The 17,652-nt window shown below is 38.8% G+C and overlaps 1 protein-coding gene across 8 annotated transcripts in view; it reads right to left on the bottom strand.

Moving 5' to 3' along the window:
• The window catches only part of LOC140914094 (contactin-4), a 659,738-nt gene that overhangs the window by 484,075 nt on the left and 158,011 nt on the right, over positions 1-17,652 (bottom strand). The window contains exon 1 of one of the 8 annotated variants that reach the window (XM_073351154.1): positions 7,991-8,077. The exons of the other annotated variants lie outside the window; for them this stretch is intronic. The gene's annotated coding sequence lies outside the window, so the exon portion shown is untranslated. Of the gene's footprint in view, positions 1-7,990; positions 8,078-17,652 lie in introns of those variants that run through there. 8 annotated transcript variants of the gene reach the window in all.

Below are 17,652 nucleotides of genomic sequence, written 5' to 3'. Positions count from 1 at the left end.
GAGCACGCAGAGTGCATTCCATAGGGAAATTGGATGGAAGGAAGTGATGCCATAAAGCCATCACCCCGTGTAGATGAGGCAGATCTGAATCCTCTGTAATCATATGGATCAGTGGTTCTCAAACTTTTTTTTCTCATGGGCCACTTGAAAATTGCTGAGGGTCTCAGCGGATCACTTAATGATCTTTCCAAATGTTGTTTGTACAGTTAGCTAACTATTGTAAAACGCTTTGGATAAAAGTGCCATATAAAAAAAAAACAAACTTAATAATAATAAACATTATTTTGTTCTACAAATAAAAGCACACAACTCATATTTTAGTATCAGTAGTCTTACCTTTCTAATGCGATGGATATGCCCTCTCCCCCGTGCCGGGCAGCCCCCAAGCTGGGGCTGGGAAGTAGGGGAGGTCTCTCCCTCTCTTCCCCACTGCAGCAGCTCCTGACCTGGGACTGGGAAGAGGGGGGGGTCTCTCCCCCACCACAGCAGCCACATAGCTGAGGCTGGGAAGGAGGGCCATGTCTCCCTGGCAGCCACAGCTCTGGAGCTGGGGAAAGTTGCCTCTTTCTCTGGCCGCCACAGCCTGCATGTCCCAAATTTCCCCCCACCCCCTTTTCTCACCCCACTGCCCCCTCCCACCTACTCCCTATTCCCCCCAAGGCCACCACCTCACCTTACATGTGCATCTTCTCCAGGGTCCAGACACCTAATTAATGGAGCCACGCCTGCACAGCTCCACTAATTAGGTGCGTGGCCCTTCATTCTCTCATGTGCAGCTGAAAGGGATAGAGGGAACTATCCACAGACCACCTGAATGGAGCCCGCGGACCACAGTTTGAGAACCTATGATATGGATGGTGGGGGATGATCTAGCCCATTGGGACTAACCATATCTACTCTCCTGTCATCTAACTTGTTTCAATGACAGCACAGACACACAGTCGTGCCCAGCAGCAGAAGAGTTAAGCCTTCCTTATACATAGCAATTACAGAGCTCAAAATACCAAGATTCTCTAGTCATGTGACTACCTACATGCACACATTAATTTAATGAAAAATCAGACAATGTACTGTTTATTTTTCTTCTTCAACCAAAAAGGAACTCCTGAAGTGTTTTAAGGAAATGAAGCATATTTGAGGATGCTAAAGGCAATTGGGAGTGAGAAGTTAGTTTAAAAAGATGTGTTTAAAAAAAAAACACAACCAAAAACAAACCATAATCCCAACGGAATTTAAATTCACACAATCTTAACATATGGCAGACACTTTCGCAAGCAAGTGTATTCCTTCAACTTTTACCATAGCAAACTTATACACAGCATACAAAATGAACACAATACATCACCCTCCGCATATTGCAGTTGTAGCAAATCCTACATAAACACACTGAAGAGAAAATCCCAGCATCCTGACATATTGCTAGCTTCCTGAATAACACTACATTGCATTAGTTCCACTCAAGAATGTACAGTGCATCTATTTAATCTTTCATGTTTTCCAGGCATCACAGATGTGCTAACCTCAACACTTTATGATCTAAGTCAGGGGTTCTCAAACTTTTTTATTATATTAATTATTATTTATATTATTTATTATTGTGTGAACAATATCCCACTAGAGAAATTGTCCTGTTTACCACCTCCACTCTCATTCATGATGATATACCACCTGTGTGGCAACTACAGCAACTCTGTACATGGGAAACTAAATTTAGGAAAGTATGTAATGCATTTTTATTTCTTTTGATGTAATTTAGCAGCTAGAAATAAGGAAGACATGCCTACTTTTCAGGTGACTAGCCTACTCTTAATAGACACCACCAAATTGTCTGTGGACCAGACTGGGGAATCTCTCAATTAGGGAAACTCAGTCTTTGGTTCTGGGTGCTGGGATTGGAAAGTGCTAATTTAGCCAACAAAATGGAACTTATATTGTTTCATTAATGTAACAGAAACAATGAGTATTGCAAAGCAAATTAATACAAAATTGTATCGGAAAGCAACAGAATTTGTGCAATCTCTGGTTTGACAAAATAAGTGCATTCAAGAAAAAAAATCATTAATCGCCATACTTCATTCATTGTCTGTTTGGTCTAATGGGGAAAAGAGTTTGGCATAGTGATTAGAACAGCACTTTGAGTCAACATGGCTGTACTCTACTCTCAGCTCTAGCTTGGACTTGCTGTTTGAATTTAGGTAGCTTACTCAAACCTCTCTGTGTCTCACTTTATGTATCTGCAAAATAAGTAAATATTAGTATTTATTATTTATATTACATTAACACCTAATACTCCAGTATTTATTATTTATATTATATTAACACTCAATACTCCAGTCCAGGATTTGGTACCCATTACGCTAGGCTTGGTACACATAATGACAAGATGGTCCGTGCTCCAGAGATTTATTACACTTATTTATAATTTGTGCTGTGGCAGTGTCTCAGAGCCTCAGTCGGAAACCAGGATCCCATTGATCTAGGGCGCTGTACAAACACAGAACAAAAAGATGGTCCCTGTCCCAAAGAGCTTACAGTCAAAATACAGGACTAACCGTTGGTACCTCATGGACCTACTACAAGTCATAAGCAATGTTTGTAATGTGTTTTAAGATTCTCACGTAAAAGGAAGTGCAAAGTGTTTTTGGTTATTGCTTCCAAAAGGAAAGAAGAAAAGAAAAATAAATGGAGGGTTTTGGTACATTTTAGTTATTATTTGTCTTATTAACTTGTACACCTAAAAATAAACCATTTCCCCCTGTTTGCGATGTTACAACAAGGAGGGAGGTCTGAACAAAATTATATAAAAGAATGAGGTTCCAGTGCTTTATATTGTCATGGCAATGCCCTGGATTCGCTGGTCTGGTCCTGACAAACTGTAGGGGATAATATATAGTGGCTAGAACCACTAACATGAGTTTCATTTACCAGAAAACAATGATGCACTATGGTATTTTTGCCTTACTTGCAACTTACACAACACAACGCACTACACATCTACTATGTCCCTATACGTAAGAGGTACATAAGCAAATTGAAATAACTGAGATGTAAGAGTCAATTGAGAGTAAAGGCTGAGTGAATATGACATCTCAAAGGGCCATGTAGCTCTTTTCAAGTAACTCAAGTAGGCTTTGCAGCTTGAGGTGAATCCACAGCCCATCAGCTACCCAAGAATGTGGCAAAATTTACTTCACTAACCATAGACCTTCTGGGTTATTATTACTCTTATAAATGATCATTTCTATACACAGTAACCTTTTAAAAGATATCCAGAACAAAGAAACGAAATGCCATAGCAACTAGGGCTGTCTATTAATCACAGTTAACTCACAGGATTAACTAAAAAAAATTAATCACAATTAATTAATTGCAGTTTTAATTGCACAGTTAAACAATAGAATACCAATTGAAATGTATTAAATATTTTTGATGTTTTTCTACATTTTCATATATATTGTATTCTGTGTCGTAATTGGAATCATAGTGTATATTATTTTTATTACAAATATTTGCACTGTAAAAATGATAAACAAAAGAAATAGTATTTTTCAATTAACCTCAAACAAGTACTGTAGTGTAACTTATAAATGTAGATTTTTTTGTTATATAACTGTTCTCAAAAACAAAACAATGTAAAAATTCAGAAGCTACAAGTCCATTCAGTCCTACTTCTTGTTCAGCCAATCGCTAAGACAAACAAGTTTTGTTTACATTTACAGGAGATAATGCTGCCCTGTCAAGGTTCCTCCCCCACTCTGAACTCTAGGGTACAGATGTGGGGACCTGCATGAAAAACCTCCTAAGCTTATCTTTACCAGCTTAGGTCAAAACTTCCCCAAGGTACAAAATATTCCACCCTTTGTCCTTGGATTGGCCGCTACCACCACCAAACAAATACTGGTTACTGGGGAAGAGCTGTTTGGAAACGTCTTTCCCCCCAAAATACTTCCCAAAACCTTGCACCCCACTTCCTGGACAAGGTTTGGTAAAAAGCCTCACCAATTTGCCTAGGTGACTACAGACCCAGACCCTTGGATCTTAAGAACAATGAACAATCCTCCCAACACTTGCACCCCCCCTTTCCTGGGAAATGTTGGATAAAAAGCCTCACCAATTTGCATAGGTGGCCACAGACCCAACCCCTTGGATCTGAGAACAATGAAAAAGCATTCAGTTTTCTTACAAGAAGACTTTTAATAAAAATAGAAGTAAATAGAAATAAAGAAATCCCCCCTGTAAAATCAGGATGGTAGATACCTTACAGGGTAATTAGATTCAAAACATAGAGAACCCCTCTAGGCAAAACCTTAAGTTACAAAAAAGATACACAGACAGAAATAGTTATTCTATTCAGCACAGTTCTTTTCTCAGCCATTTAAAGAAATCATAATCTAACACGTACCTAGCTAGATTACTTACTAAAAGTTCTAAGACTCCATTCCTGGTCTATCCCCGGCAAAGACAGAATATAGGCAGACACACAGACCCTTTGTTTCTCTCCCTGCTCCCAGCTTTTGAAACTATCTTGTCTCCTCATTGGTCATTTTGGTCAGGTGCCAGCGAGGTTACCTTTAGCTTCTTAACCCTTTACAGGTGATAGGAGCTTTCCCCTGGCCAGGAGGGATTTCAAAGGGGTTTACCCTTCCCTTTATATTTATGACATGCCCTCTTCTTATTTACAATGTCACCAGAAAGTGAGAACAGGCATTTGCATGGTACTTTTGTAGCCAGCATCACAAGGTATTTACATGCCAGAAATGCTAAACATTCATATGCCTCTTCATGCTTCGGCCATCATTCCAGAGGACATTCTTCCATGCTGATGACATTCATAATGCATTAATTAAATTTGTGACTGAACTCCTTGGGGGAGAATTGTATGTGCCCTGCTCTGTTTTACCCGCATTCTGCCATATATTTCATGTTATAGTACTCTCGGATGATGACCCAGCACATATTGTTCATTTTAAGAACAGTTTCTATGCTGATTTAATGAAACGCAAAGAAGGTACCAATGTAAGATTTGTAAAGATAGCTACAGCACTCGACCCAAGGTTTAAGAATCTGAAGTGCTGTCCAAAAGCTGAGAGGGATGAGATGTGGAGCATGCTTTCAGAAGTCTTAAAAGAGCAACACTCCAATGTGGAAACTACTGAATCCAAACCACCAAAAAAGAAAATCAACCTTGTGCTGGTGGCATCTGACTCAGATAATGAAAATGAACATGCATCAGTCCACACTGCTTTGGATTCTTATCGAGCAGAACCCATCATCAGCATGGGCACATGTCCCCTGGAATGGCGGTTGAAGCAGGAAGGGACATACGAATCTTTAGTGCATCTGGCACATAAATATCTTGCGATTCCGGCTACAACAGTGACATGAAAATGCTTGTTCTCACTGTCAGGTGACATTGTAAACAAGAACCGGGCAGTATTATCTCCTGCAAATGTAAACAAACTTGTTTGTCTGAATGATTGGCTGAACAAGAAGTAGGACTGAGTGGACTTGCAGGCTCTAAAATTGTACATCCTTTTATTTTTGAATGCAGGTTTATTTGTGCATAATTCTACATTTGTAAATTCAGTTTTCATGATAAAGAGATTGCACTACAGTACTTATATTAGGTGAATTGAAAAATACTATTTCTGTTTTCATAAGATTTTGAAAGTAAATTTCACATTTCTATAGGTCCTCGCTTCAGGCTGCACCAGAAGCAGTAATGTGGACTAGAGTCACAGATGGTGTAACTGGATTACTTTCACAACAGATTAGATTCTCAGCTGGTGTAAAGTGAAGGCTAGGGAGCCTCTATTATTAATAATAGTTTAGATTTACGTGTCACTTTTCATCCTGAAGGGTTCTAAAGATCTTTACAAGCTTACAGCAATTTACAAAATATAGAAGATATTCATGTATGTATGTTGATATTTAGCTATTAATAATATTGAACAATAACAAAATAATTAATTTTATGTATTAGCACTTTTTCCCACACTAACAATACATTCCAGGCCCTGCCCAACACACACACAAAAAAAAAACCAATTAAAACACAATAAAAGAACTCTTACCAGTGACCTTGCTAAATTCAAACAGATAGAAGCCACTAGATTTCATTAGTATTCCTGTTTGTTAAAACAATACAGCCTCACTGTAAATTACTGGCTATTACTGAATTAAATGGTACAGAACTGATTGCTTCTGTGTGTGGCATCATACTTTACATTGACAGTCACCCTCACTTTCCCAGTTGTCATTAAGGGCTACAATAGATTGATCATGCAATCCTGGAAATAATATAATTCTGTTCTACTAGGCATATTAAACCTATTGATCTTACAAGTAATTGCAAGGGCAGTTACCACTTTTGGAAGGTGTGGGTCTTCTGCCATATAGCAGCATTCACTACTAATAGTGTTGTCTTGCACAAGGGAGCTGAGAGGACCATACAGCATTGCAGTGATTATTTACTGAGGCTATTAGACACAGACTGATCCACAGCTATTGGGTCTCTACCTAGCAGACTAACACAGCCTGGCAAGTCCTAAGTCACCCACACGGGGTCTCCTTACATCCTTGACTGAACGAAAGAATGGAATACTAACTACACCAAGCAAATACTGCTGTTCTATATGGAAGGAGGGGATGTGCTCAGAAAATTCAAGGGGTCTGAATTTGCAGAGTTTCCAAGGAATGCATCCCTCAGGTAGAGACTGAAGCCTTGCAGAGGGGGATGGGACCCAGCCATTAGTTCCTGTCCAACTGACATGTTTCCATTTAGAAACATGCCACACATAGCAATTGTTCTCCACCTCAGATCTCAAAACCCCATAACACCTCACTAAACCCCAAACAAATGCTGTAATGAAGTGGAGGAGCATGGAACACAACCACTTTCCTCATTCCTTGACCTGAGTCAGCATTGGTGGACTTTCCATTCCCTGGGTTCTGTTGACAGCCCAGGATGGATGGTACCCAGTGGCCCCTTGAGTACTGAAAGATTTACTTCATTAATATAATTTTAACATCCATAAATAACTGCTGCTTCCTGACATTTACTGCAAAGGACTTGACTGGGGGAGAAAAATAAAAAATTCCACACTCCTAAGTCCCTGATTCCCTCTTTTAGTGTCTGCACCACTGTGACCCCAGTAGACTGAATGAAGTTACTCCTCTTTTACACCAAGACGACGACAATTGGGCCCAGAGTAGACATACTCCATTTATATAGTTTTACTGCCTTACCATACTTGAGAATCATAGGATGTTTATGAAGAAAATCCCAGTACCGTTCATTGTTTTTTTCCCAGTCCAAATCTTAGTGTGGGTTGAGTTCTGTGTTCTGATTATAGAGGTCCTGAACTACTTTAACCTCAATGCTTCAATGACAAACCACGGGATCCAGTTATTCTGTTCTCTTCTCACATACTGATTTACTAATCAAGTCTTGAATGAGAATAAAATATAAAGAAATGTTATTTTCATTCAATTTCTTATGTATTATGTAGGAATACAGTGTAGTGTCTTACTTAATGCTTTGTCTAAGGGCCAGGGAACAGGAAAGAGACCTGACTGCTGTGCTGGAAAGCCAAAACGAGCCCTTGTCACAGCACCAACGAAGAGAGGCAAGCCCTTGCTAGTGACCCATGAAGCAGGGGCAAGACCCTGTTCTGCTTGTGGAGAGGGCTAGCAAACTGCAAGTCGGCTCGATTTGCAGGTTGGAGAGCTATGACTGAGGAATGCTGAGATGAAAATCAGAGATGTGTGTTCTGTTACTGCATTTTTCTTTACCATATTGTGTTATTTACATGAGGACTGTTTTCTGGACCTTCTCCAGGACCACATGTTAACATATTCCCAGATGTCCTAGCTCTGGACACTTCCTGATCATGCTGCTGTTGCACACTGCCAAGCCTTTCAGTTTTTATTTATCCCTGAATAGGTTATGGCCATTTGTCTGGGGTGTGGGGAAAGAGAGGTATCTCACCTTGTTTGGAGCTCCTGACGTGTTTAAGCAGCACAAGCATGATAGGGTGGTTGACATGACAAAGAAATCTGTGTACACAATCAATGGTTTATGCCCAACCACGTGGTGGTGTCTGCAGTACAAAATGAAAAAAACAAAACCCTGCTTTAAAATCATAATGTAAATTCTCTAAGTACTGAATCACTATCACCATAATTTATGGCTTTGCTTTTGAAAATAAATTAGATGCATAGGGCCTAATTCAAAGCCCACTGAAGTTAACATGAAGGCTCTCGCTGACTTCAACGGGCTTCAGATCAGGTCCTTGGAGTCAGAGAATGTTGGCTTGCTCTGACTTGTATAAGAGGTGTTTTTAAATCTCTCTTTTGGTACAGTCTCTGATCATCAGGGTAAAGAGAGGAGAGCCTATTTCATAAGGGGCTATAGATGTACAAGGTATTTTTGTAGGATATTATTTTTTCTGTGCCTAACTTTTTTTCCTTTAGGTTCTTCTTTTCTTTTGTTCTATCTTGGTCTTTTATCATACACCAAAGATTAATTTTGAATTTTCTGCTGATTGTATGAACATGGACTTCAGGCACAAAAGCTCTTTTATGGGAGACATTAATATTCATGTTGATGTTCCTGAACATCTACTTTCTGAAAGATCTAATAATTTTTTTAATCCTCATGATTTTGTCACAGTGAATTGTATTCACAAAAGAGCTTGTACTTTGTCTTGGGCGCTGGCATTTACCTTGAGGTTTGCCTGCATAATTAGCACTGGTTAGGTCCCTTATTCATCATCTTAGTAATTGTGATTTCTTTTCCTATCTAGTTTTTAGAATAGAGAACTTCAACCTGGGAAGAAACAGGAGCTAGGGCCATGGGAGGAGGGAAGAGGTGATTTGAAAGTAGACAGTTGCCTATCTCTCCTCAATCATTCTCTCCCCAACTTCAACCATCATTGAAATGGGACCTTTTAAAGTCAAGATAGTAAATTAGGAGCCTCTTAGTTCAGCTTCCTGCAGTCAAAGTCCACTCTGAAGATGACCAGCTATTTCTGGGTAGCTGAGCTCTGAGCCTGGGTTGCTCAGAGAATCAATAGTTTCCCTTTGAAGCACTGCTGCTTAAGTAAAACCAGCCAATGCTTCAAGGGTGCCTCTTCCTCCTGCAGCCTACCTGCTGTGAACACCACCGCTGAAGTGGACCCCGGTCTGGAGGAAGCTAAGCTACGAGCTGGACTAAGTTGTTTCTCGACTTAAAATATCATGTATAAGAAGGTGGAGGTCCTGGAGGAATTTCCTATATTGGTATAAATTATAAAAAATGGGCTGGGAAAAAGTGGAAATTGTAGAAATATAGCTTCAAATATTGGTTTAAAAAAACATTTTAAAATAACTTATTTATTTGTTTTGCTGGTACAATTCTAACTGTGCATGATTTGCATTCAGCCCCGGGTCTGTCACACCCCCAAAGGCCCACAAGATGAACAAGAAAGAATATGACAATGAAGTGTGAGTTTCTGTAGGATTGGGGCCACAGTGAACAACATACGTTACAGCAAAGGCCTGTGTGTAGAGTTTGTTGCTGTTTTTTGGTTGATCAGTCTGGTCTTTCTGAAGATAACTTAACCACGGACAAAGATAGGGATCTATAGTATCTTCTCTGACCTCATTTTTATTGTGACTCTGCCTTTCTTCCCTACATTGACAGCTGACAGAAAATTTAACTCAACTTTTATTTAACTGATGAGATAGCATTTTGGGAACCAAACAGCTGAGAGCTAGCCACTACTGCTCATGGTGTTTTATGGAGCAGAAGGAAAGGAGGAGAGTTGCTTGGAGCTCTTTGATATTATGGAGTGATTGAATGTTTTTAAGTAAATATGGTCCCAGTATTTTACTCCTCAAAATATTCATGCAAAATCTCTTTCTTATTTCATTACTTTATACTATAAATAAAATAAATAAATAAATAAAGAGAATCACAGTATGATGTAAGTTTCTGTTACAAAATTACTAGAATCAGGGCACAATTACTTTTAAGTGGTGCCCCTCCTGGTAGCTTTCATATTTTTTTTCTTTCACTGCCATTGGCAACTTGTGTTTGTTCCCCACCCCTCTCATTTCCCTCCCGCCGTTAAGTATTGATGAGATTAGGAAGATTATTCAGCAGCTTCATCCTTCCACCACTCTTCTGAGCCTTGGCCTTCATGGCTCTTGATACATTGTAAGAACATTGGGCTCAGTTCTTACCAACACCGTTAATCTTTCCCTTCCTCAAGGCTCCTTTCCGTCTTGTTTGAAGATGACTGCCATTCTATAAGGCCTCCATTCTTTTTAGCAAGTAACTAGCTAACTTTCATCTAATTACTAATCTGCCTTTTTATTTCAAAGGCAGCTCTAAAGAAAATAGGAAGTGATGAAATCTCTGCAATATATGTGAGAGCTTGACCTTTTATGGTAAGTTTTAGCCCAACTTCTGAACAGGCCACAGCACGGCTGAGACACAAGGGTTCAGCAGCCCTCATGTATCTGTTAACCAAGCAGGCACTTACAACCTACCACTGAAGGATTTTTCTTATGCTTTTTATAATATTAGCTATTATCTGCTTTTATCTCACGTGGATGTTTTTGTATTGGTTTCCCAGGTACTGTTCTAGATTGAGGATGATTCTATTTGCTTCAGCCTCCACAATGTGCTGCACTGGGGCACCAGAGCTCCAGCTAAGATCATATTTAGTTCTGCATTTGTATATCCCCACAGGGTGCCATTCAGTCTTCTGTATTTGCAGTAGAAAATCCATGCCAATAATACTCATTGATTCCATTCAGTTCTTGCAGAACTCAGGAAGCAACTTGATGTTTAGCATAATTGTAAGACATCCAGTCATAGATGCAGCAATTTGTTACATTTTAATACAAACTAAATTAACCCAGTATTGATTAGTGCACCTATTCAGAGGTCTCAGGTATTATCTGTTATGGTTTTCTCGAGTGATCATGCCCTCTGTCTTTCACACAATTCATGGGGCTTTGGGAATTAAGAGAAATTATTAAGAACACTGTATCAATTGGAAATCTAGCAAGACAGACCTACACTTTCCTAGTCTGATCTCTGAAACCTTAATTCATCCTATTCATTTACTGCACTTGAGTCTTTATGAGATTCTGCTCTCCACTGGGCTAGATACTCAGCTTGTGTAAGTCAGTATAACTCTTTCAAAGTCAATAGAGTTATGCCAATTTACAGCTGCTGAGGATTTGATCAGCAGGTAGTATAGATTCTGGAAAAGGAAGCATTTTACCAGGTCTGTTACTTTACCCAATGTTAGGAGAATTTAGATAGAGTCGGATGAGCTGAAGCTTTTTTTTTTTTTTTCTGTTCCCTTTCAAGGCTTTAGTATAAAAGCATCAAGTCCATCCAATTTATCCAATCCTTTGGCACTTCACTCAGCCTCCAGATGGCTTCCATGTGTACAGATTGCAACATATAGATCACACATTTGCAGGTTATGCTCCTTCCTTAGCTAGAACAGATAATTTATTCATTCAAACTTTAGGGAAATCGATCGATTTTCAGGCTATATCCATCTGTTTGATTTTGCTGTTTCACCTGGTATTGGTAATAGTTAAAGCTGTGTGAACAAAATAACAGATTCTCAACTAGTCCAAATATTGACTCGGACTGGGAGAAAGTCATTTTCAAATAGTAATTGGAAACCATTCAGCTCGGTGTATGCAGCTGTATTTCCTCCCGTAGCTCCCTCCTGTAGAGCCTCCAAGATTTCTTGACGCACAGTATGCCATTCCCTGGAACACTGGTTTAGGCAATGCTTCCAGATCTGCTATTTCAAGGTGCCCCATCCTCACAGGGCAAAGTTGCCAATGGGATATGCGTTGTTCTTGTTTCAGTGCCATGTGGTGTTGAGTGAGAATTGCTACTTCCTGACTGGGAAACCTACAGTTATAACTTGAATCTCTGGGGAAAACAGAATGTCTTCTCTGATTCCAGTCCTGGCAGGAGAATATGACAGGCTCCTCGGGTCCTTTAAATAGGGAACCTTCATCCACATTTTCTCTTAACTCTCTTAGGAACATACTACCTAGTTCTTGATACAATATCTATTCTCCCCTTCACAACCAGTTAGTGTAACTGCAGTTATTGTATACGTCTTTCCCACTGTCTAGCAGACTATACAATTAATACCGATGGGTGGGAAAGGAATATTAGAACAACTGAATCACTTAGCAAAGGGCCCCAGTTTATCTTGAACTGGTCCTAATCTCTAAACACAATCCCTCCATTTTAAGGGATATGCCTCCTTACTCAGTGGATCCGAGTCTCTATTGCTCTGTATGTTTACACCAGACCAAAGAGGTACAAAATGTTATTATATCAGAATGGTAACAGATTACACTCTGCACTCACTTGGCACTGCTGCAGATGACTACACAAAGCATGAAGCAACACAGAATCAGGCCCCGTGCATTAAACCCTCATCTCAATCCTGTGAGGACAAAGGGAAGGCATCAGAGAGGGTACAAGGATAGGCAGCCCTACATCTTGAATCAGTGTTGTGGGGCTAGCCAGGTAAAGTTTTGGAAGGAGGGGTTTGGAGACAAGAGACCCATCTGTTTCCTTACACCCAACTGCTGTAGAAAAACTGCTTTCCCTGCTGCTAAAGGGAAAGAACCTTTCGAGCCATAATCAGGGCAACTCACGTTTATAAGGTCAGAAAGCTATCGGATACAAATTCCTTGGCTCTGATGTACACCTCTCTGCTATTCTATTGGTCTCAGTAGGATTGAATAGGTACCAACAAGAGAAAATCTTGACCCTGTGCATAAATTATGCACAGAGAGGTTTGCATTTAAATTTGCTGTAAGATCAGAGATTTCTGATCCAATATTTTCATTGATTATAGTTCACTATCTACTAAAATGTTGGCATTTTAATTATCAAAATTAATTAAAATGCACATGACACCAATTCCTAATTTCATACAGTTGTATGATTGCAAATGAAAAAGTACACCTAAAAAAGAATCCACGGAAAGCATGTACAAATATGGCAAATTTATCAGTCAAATTTGATCAGGTACATTTCTGTTTCATGTTTCCTTGAAATAATTGTCTTAATTTTTTCATACAGTATTTAAATAAAAGAAATACAGAAGGAAGCTAATCTGCTGAAGAGAAAAATCAAATTCTTAAGTCTCAAGAGAGAAAAGAAAAGGAGCGTGGGGAAAAAACCTGTTGATTAGGCTTTACTGGTCTGTTTCTGTGCCTATAACATTAGTGCCAGTCCCAAAATAGAATCATAAAGGTATTGAATTATTTAGATTTGAATTAGAACCTGATAATAAAAATTAAACTTTTTTTTTAGTCCTAAGCTGCTCAGAAAAGGCCTTACTTTCATCTGCGAACTGACTATACCAAACTATGCCAAAATGAGGTAAGGAGCATGGATTCCATCAGTTCAGTCATTGCCCTTATGACATGTTAATGCTGTTCTTGCAAGGCAGCTAATATTGTGTCAATGGGGGAAAGTCACTCTACTATCAGGAGAAATATATGAAAAACTAAAAACATGAGTTTAAAAAAAATGGAGTTCTCTGCTATATCAAAGGCCCCATGGGAACTTATTAAGCTCATTAAGAGCAAGTAGAAAATCCAACAGCACGTTCATTTTTGCCATGTCTCAGAGAGTAAAACATGTCAGGTTATAGATGTCTAAGCTGTCAAAAGCCCAAAGCAGGGGCATAAAGTAATCTCAGGAACCAGCATTATTATCTATCTCTTCGTTTGCCTCAAAACGTTTTATTTTTGCCCTCTGAATACATTATTTGTTATTTGAACATTTTTAGAACATCAAGCACACAACCACAGGGGGAAAGGCAGAGCTAGAAATATGCAGTTCAGAAATACTGATATTCCTGATGAAGAGTGCTGTAATTATAAGGTATATGGTTTTAAACTGGGTTGATCTTTGGAGGCTACCAATGTCAATCGAAGGAAACTACTGGCAAAATAGTGCCTTACAAGGATGACCTCACCTTGGTGACAGTGTGCCCTGCTGTGGATGAAAGGACTCAGACACAGATTGCTTAGAACCCATTACCCTGGTGCTCTGCTCTCTGCACTGGCTCCCTTTCAAAAACAAAGGTGACAGATTTGGGTCTTTATCTTCACAGCCCTCCTTTGTTTGAGCTGAGCCATCTGAGATCTCATTATCAAGGTCCCATGTATGTTTCAATGGAACAAATCAGTCACAATTGTAAATGGGATTCTGCATGGGATTCAGCTTCCTGGGGAGCTTGTCTGACAATGCAGAAGCCACACCATCGTCAGACTGAACTATGAAGCCCACCTTTTTGACTCTCCTCCCCACGCCCACTAAGATAAATGGACATCACATACCAGCCAAGGAGAGGAAAGAAAGATGTGGTGGATCCTTAATGGGTTTGGTTTCAGAATTTGTAAGGTTCTTAGAAATCATGGTGATTATCAGTACATAAACAGTGTTACAGACAGACATGACCACACCTTATTGGGGTGCAGCATGAGCTACTGACTTATAGAATTAATGAGGGATGAAACTAGTTGGGTTCTATAGAAATTACACTAAAAAATCCTGTAGGATTGAACAAGGAATGAAATCCCCTCTGTAGGTTTCTGGAACCTTCTATAGAGTTCTATACCAGGGATATAATTCCCTAATGGATTGTCTATCAAGTAGTAATAGGAAAAAAACCTCCACCAGCTAAAATAAAAGTTTATTATTTTCTATTGAATTCTACAGAAGTTTTACATCAAAGCTGGACTGGTGCAGAGGGGGAGTGAAATGAAGCATGGCCTGGCCCCCTTCCGAGATCCCTTTGAGAGAGTTAGTGCTGATAGTTGAATTCTGGTAGATGCTGAGCACTCTAGTCTCAAGACAACAAAGCCAGTTTAAGCACGTGTTTAAGTTCCTGAAGTCAGTGGGTTACATGTATGCCTAAAATTAAACCCACACTTTTGTGTTGCACATAATCAGGGCTGGAGTACTCAGCACCTTGCAGGACTGGACCCATAATCTTTTTGCTTACCTGAATGCAGGGACTGTAATGATGCTGAGTTCCTCTGTGTGTGCAGGAGGGGATACAAGTAGCAAGGGGCTGGGTAAAGTCTATTACAGATTTTTATTTTTTGAAGTTTGCCATGTTTATTTTAGATGAAACTTCTGTGGGGTTTCCCTAAATTTAATGAAGTAAAACAATTCACCTAACAGTAGCTAGGAAATATACAGAAGACAACTCCTGAGTGATGGTTTAATTCTTCCCTCTTCACAAGATTTTGAATAAAGAAACGCAATGGTTTAATAAGACACTGACTGGGTGGCTGAGCCAAATATGGCTTGTGGGAGGGGTAAACTGAAAATGAGAGCTGATTGAAAACATTTTCCATAGAATGGTTTTCTGTCAAAACCTCAGTTTAACCAAAATTTAAACATTTTGTTGGACTTTGACTCTCTCCTTTCATTTCAAAAAGGAAGAACATTTCATTTGGCCTTTACAATTTTAATTTATGTAGTTTTGACTATTATATTGATATTTTATTATATGTAGATTACATATTATGTTTAATATTTTTTGAATACTGCAATGTCTGACATAAAAATAAACATATTTGATGGTTTTAAATATTTAATTATTATTATTATTATTATTTTGTGTGGATTTTTTTATTCATGGTAAATTTTTGTTTTTTATTCTCATTTGGAAAGAAAAATTTTCGAAAAGTTGGATTTTCCTGCAGAATGAAAATTTTCTAACCGCTGTATTTAAAACATATTTAGCCTGTAAACTCTTTCAGGCAGTGACTGTATTTTACTCTTTTTGTATTGTCTTTCCATTGATTTCAGCGAACATTGGACCAGATGTAAAGGCAATGCTAGTGACCTAAATTATGCCACTCTGATGAGGTTTACATAGACAGAATATGGAATTAATAAGGTATATAATGTAAGCCCTGAATTGATGTTTTGCAATCATAACAAAAACACTGGCAGTCTGGGGAATGTACAGGTTTATTGTGGGATAGGGTTAGAAAAGAAGGAATAGATACAAAGTATTTCCAAATGCTAAAGAGGAAATATAAATTGAGGAAATAAGAGGCCTTTGAGACCTTATATATATAAGGAATATATATATTCATTCTGAAAGTAATATATCTGAGCCTGCAGATCTGAGCTTCTTCCTCATGGCATTTCAGGTCCCCATGCTAAATAACAAACAGAGAGATGGATTACAGGAAGCTGTATCAGCAGGGGAGATAAAGGGGCCATAAAATCCATGCAGTCTTTTAGGAGTTCAGAGTTGGATGGCTTTCCTGCTGAATTTTATATGTAATGTATGGATCAGATCACATCATCGCTGCTAAACACCTTTAAATCTGCTTGTAATATTAATGTCTTCCCCTTTAGTTTAAGAACTGTTCTCAACACTTTGATTCTCCACCCAGGTAAAGATGGGGAATAACGCATAAATTATCATGCAATCTTCCTAATCAATGCTAATTGTAAAAATTCTCACTCAGGCCCTTGATCACAGACTTAATCATGCCTTGCCTGAAAAGATTTATCCATAATAAATGGGATTCATCATCAATGGACTCTCCCATGACAGCATCATATTATTTTTGAATGTAATATATTTATTTAGGAACAAACAAAATTGAGTTGGAGCAACTTCTTTAGAGGCAGAGGGAGCATTTAGTCAAGTGAGACAGGCTCTTGTTTCTGCATGAATTCAACTGCTATATATTAATCTGGAAACCCGTGTTATAATTAAAGGTGCAGCATAGGTTGTCTTTTCCTTATATTGTCATCTGTTTCTGAAAATACTTTCAATACCTATTATGCAACTTTATTTTTGGATTAACAAATGAAGAAAGCTGTGAACAAAAACAATAAACAGTGTTGATATACCTTTTGCATCAAAAGTGAAAACAAGTCATCATCTATCTAATCAGTCAAGTGTCCTAGGCCTGGTCTACATAGTGCATTAGTCACATGCTCACTGACCCATGTGAATACTGCTGGGGTGCACTCCAAGTTTCCTAATGAGCACTAACATAGTAATGTTTGAAACAGAACTACATGAATATGCACTAGGGAACTTTTACTGTGTACCAGCAGAGTTCACATGGGCCAGTTAGCACATACTAAATGGTATACCCTTCTGGTATGGATTAAAGCACTGTGTAGACAATCGCTTAGAGTTTTGTACTGCTGTCCATCACCACAGTATCTGAGCTCTCTGTGGTACTGGAAGTAGGGAAGCTCCAGTACATTTTAGTCTCTGATGTGTCTCCCTTTTTAGGTTATAGAAAGCTTTACTTTGTGTTTATTTATGTTTTCCTGGTTTATTTTAAGGGGGATGGTGAAGGAGTGATTGATGTTGTGAATGCCATTCTGGTCATGGTGGAAAGGCTTTATCAAATAGGAAGCTTTTGCAGCTTTTCTTAATATGGTGATCATTGTCAGGATTTCTCTTATGGAAGCTTGTTCTTCACCTGTATCCCTGAAATTCTCTGCCTCATTAACTAGTAGCTATTTTGAACTGGGAGAAATTGGAGGCATTGTCACTTCACAAAGTATGCTTAATACATATTGAATAATATTTTATGTGGATTCTA

The sequence above is a fragment of the Lepidochelys kempii genome, chromosome 7, assembly GCF_965140265.1.
Source record: "Lepidochelys kempii isolate rLepKem1 chromosome 7, rLepKem1.hap2, whole genome shotgun sequence".
NCBI classification, from domain to species: Eukaryota; Metazoa; Chordata; order Testudines; family Cheloniidae; genus Lepidochelys; species Lepidochelys kempii.
This window is presented reverse-complemented; position numbering and strand designations above follow the sequence as displayed.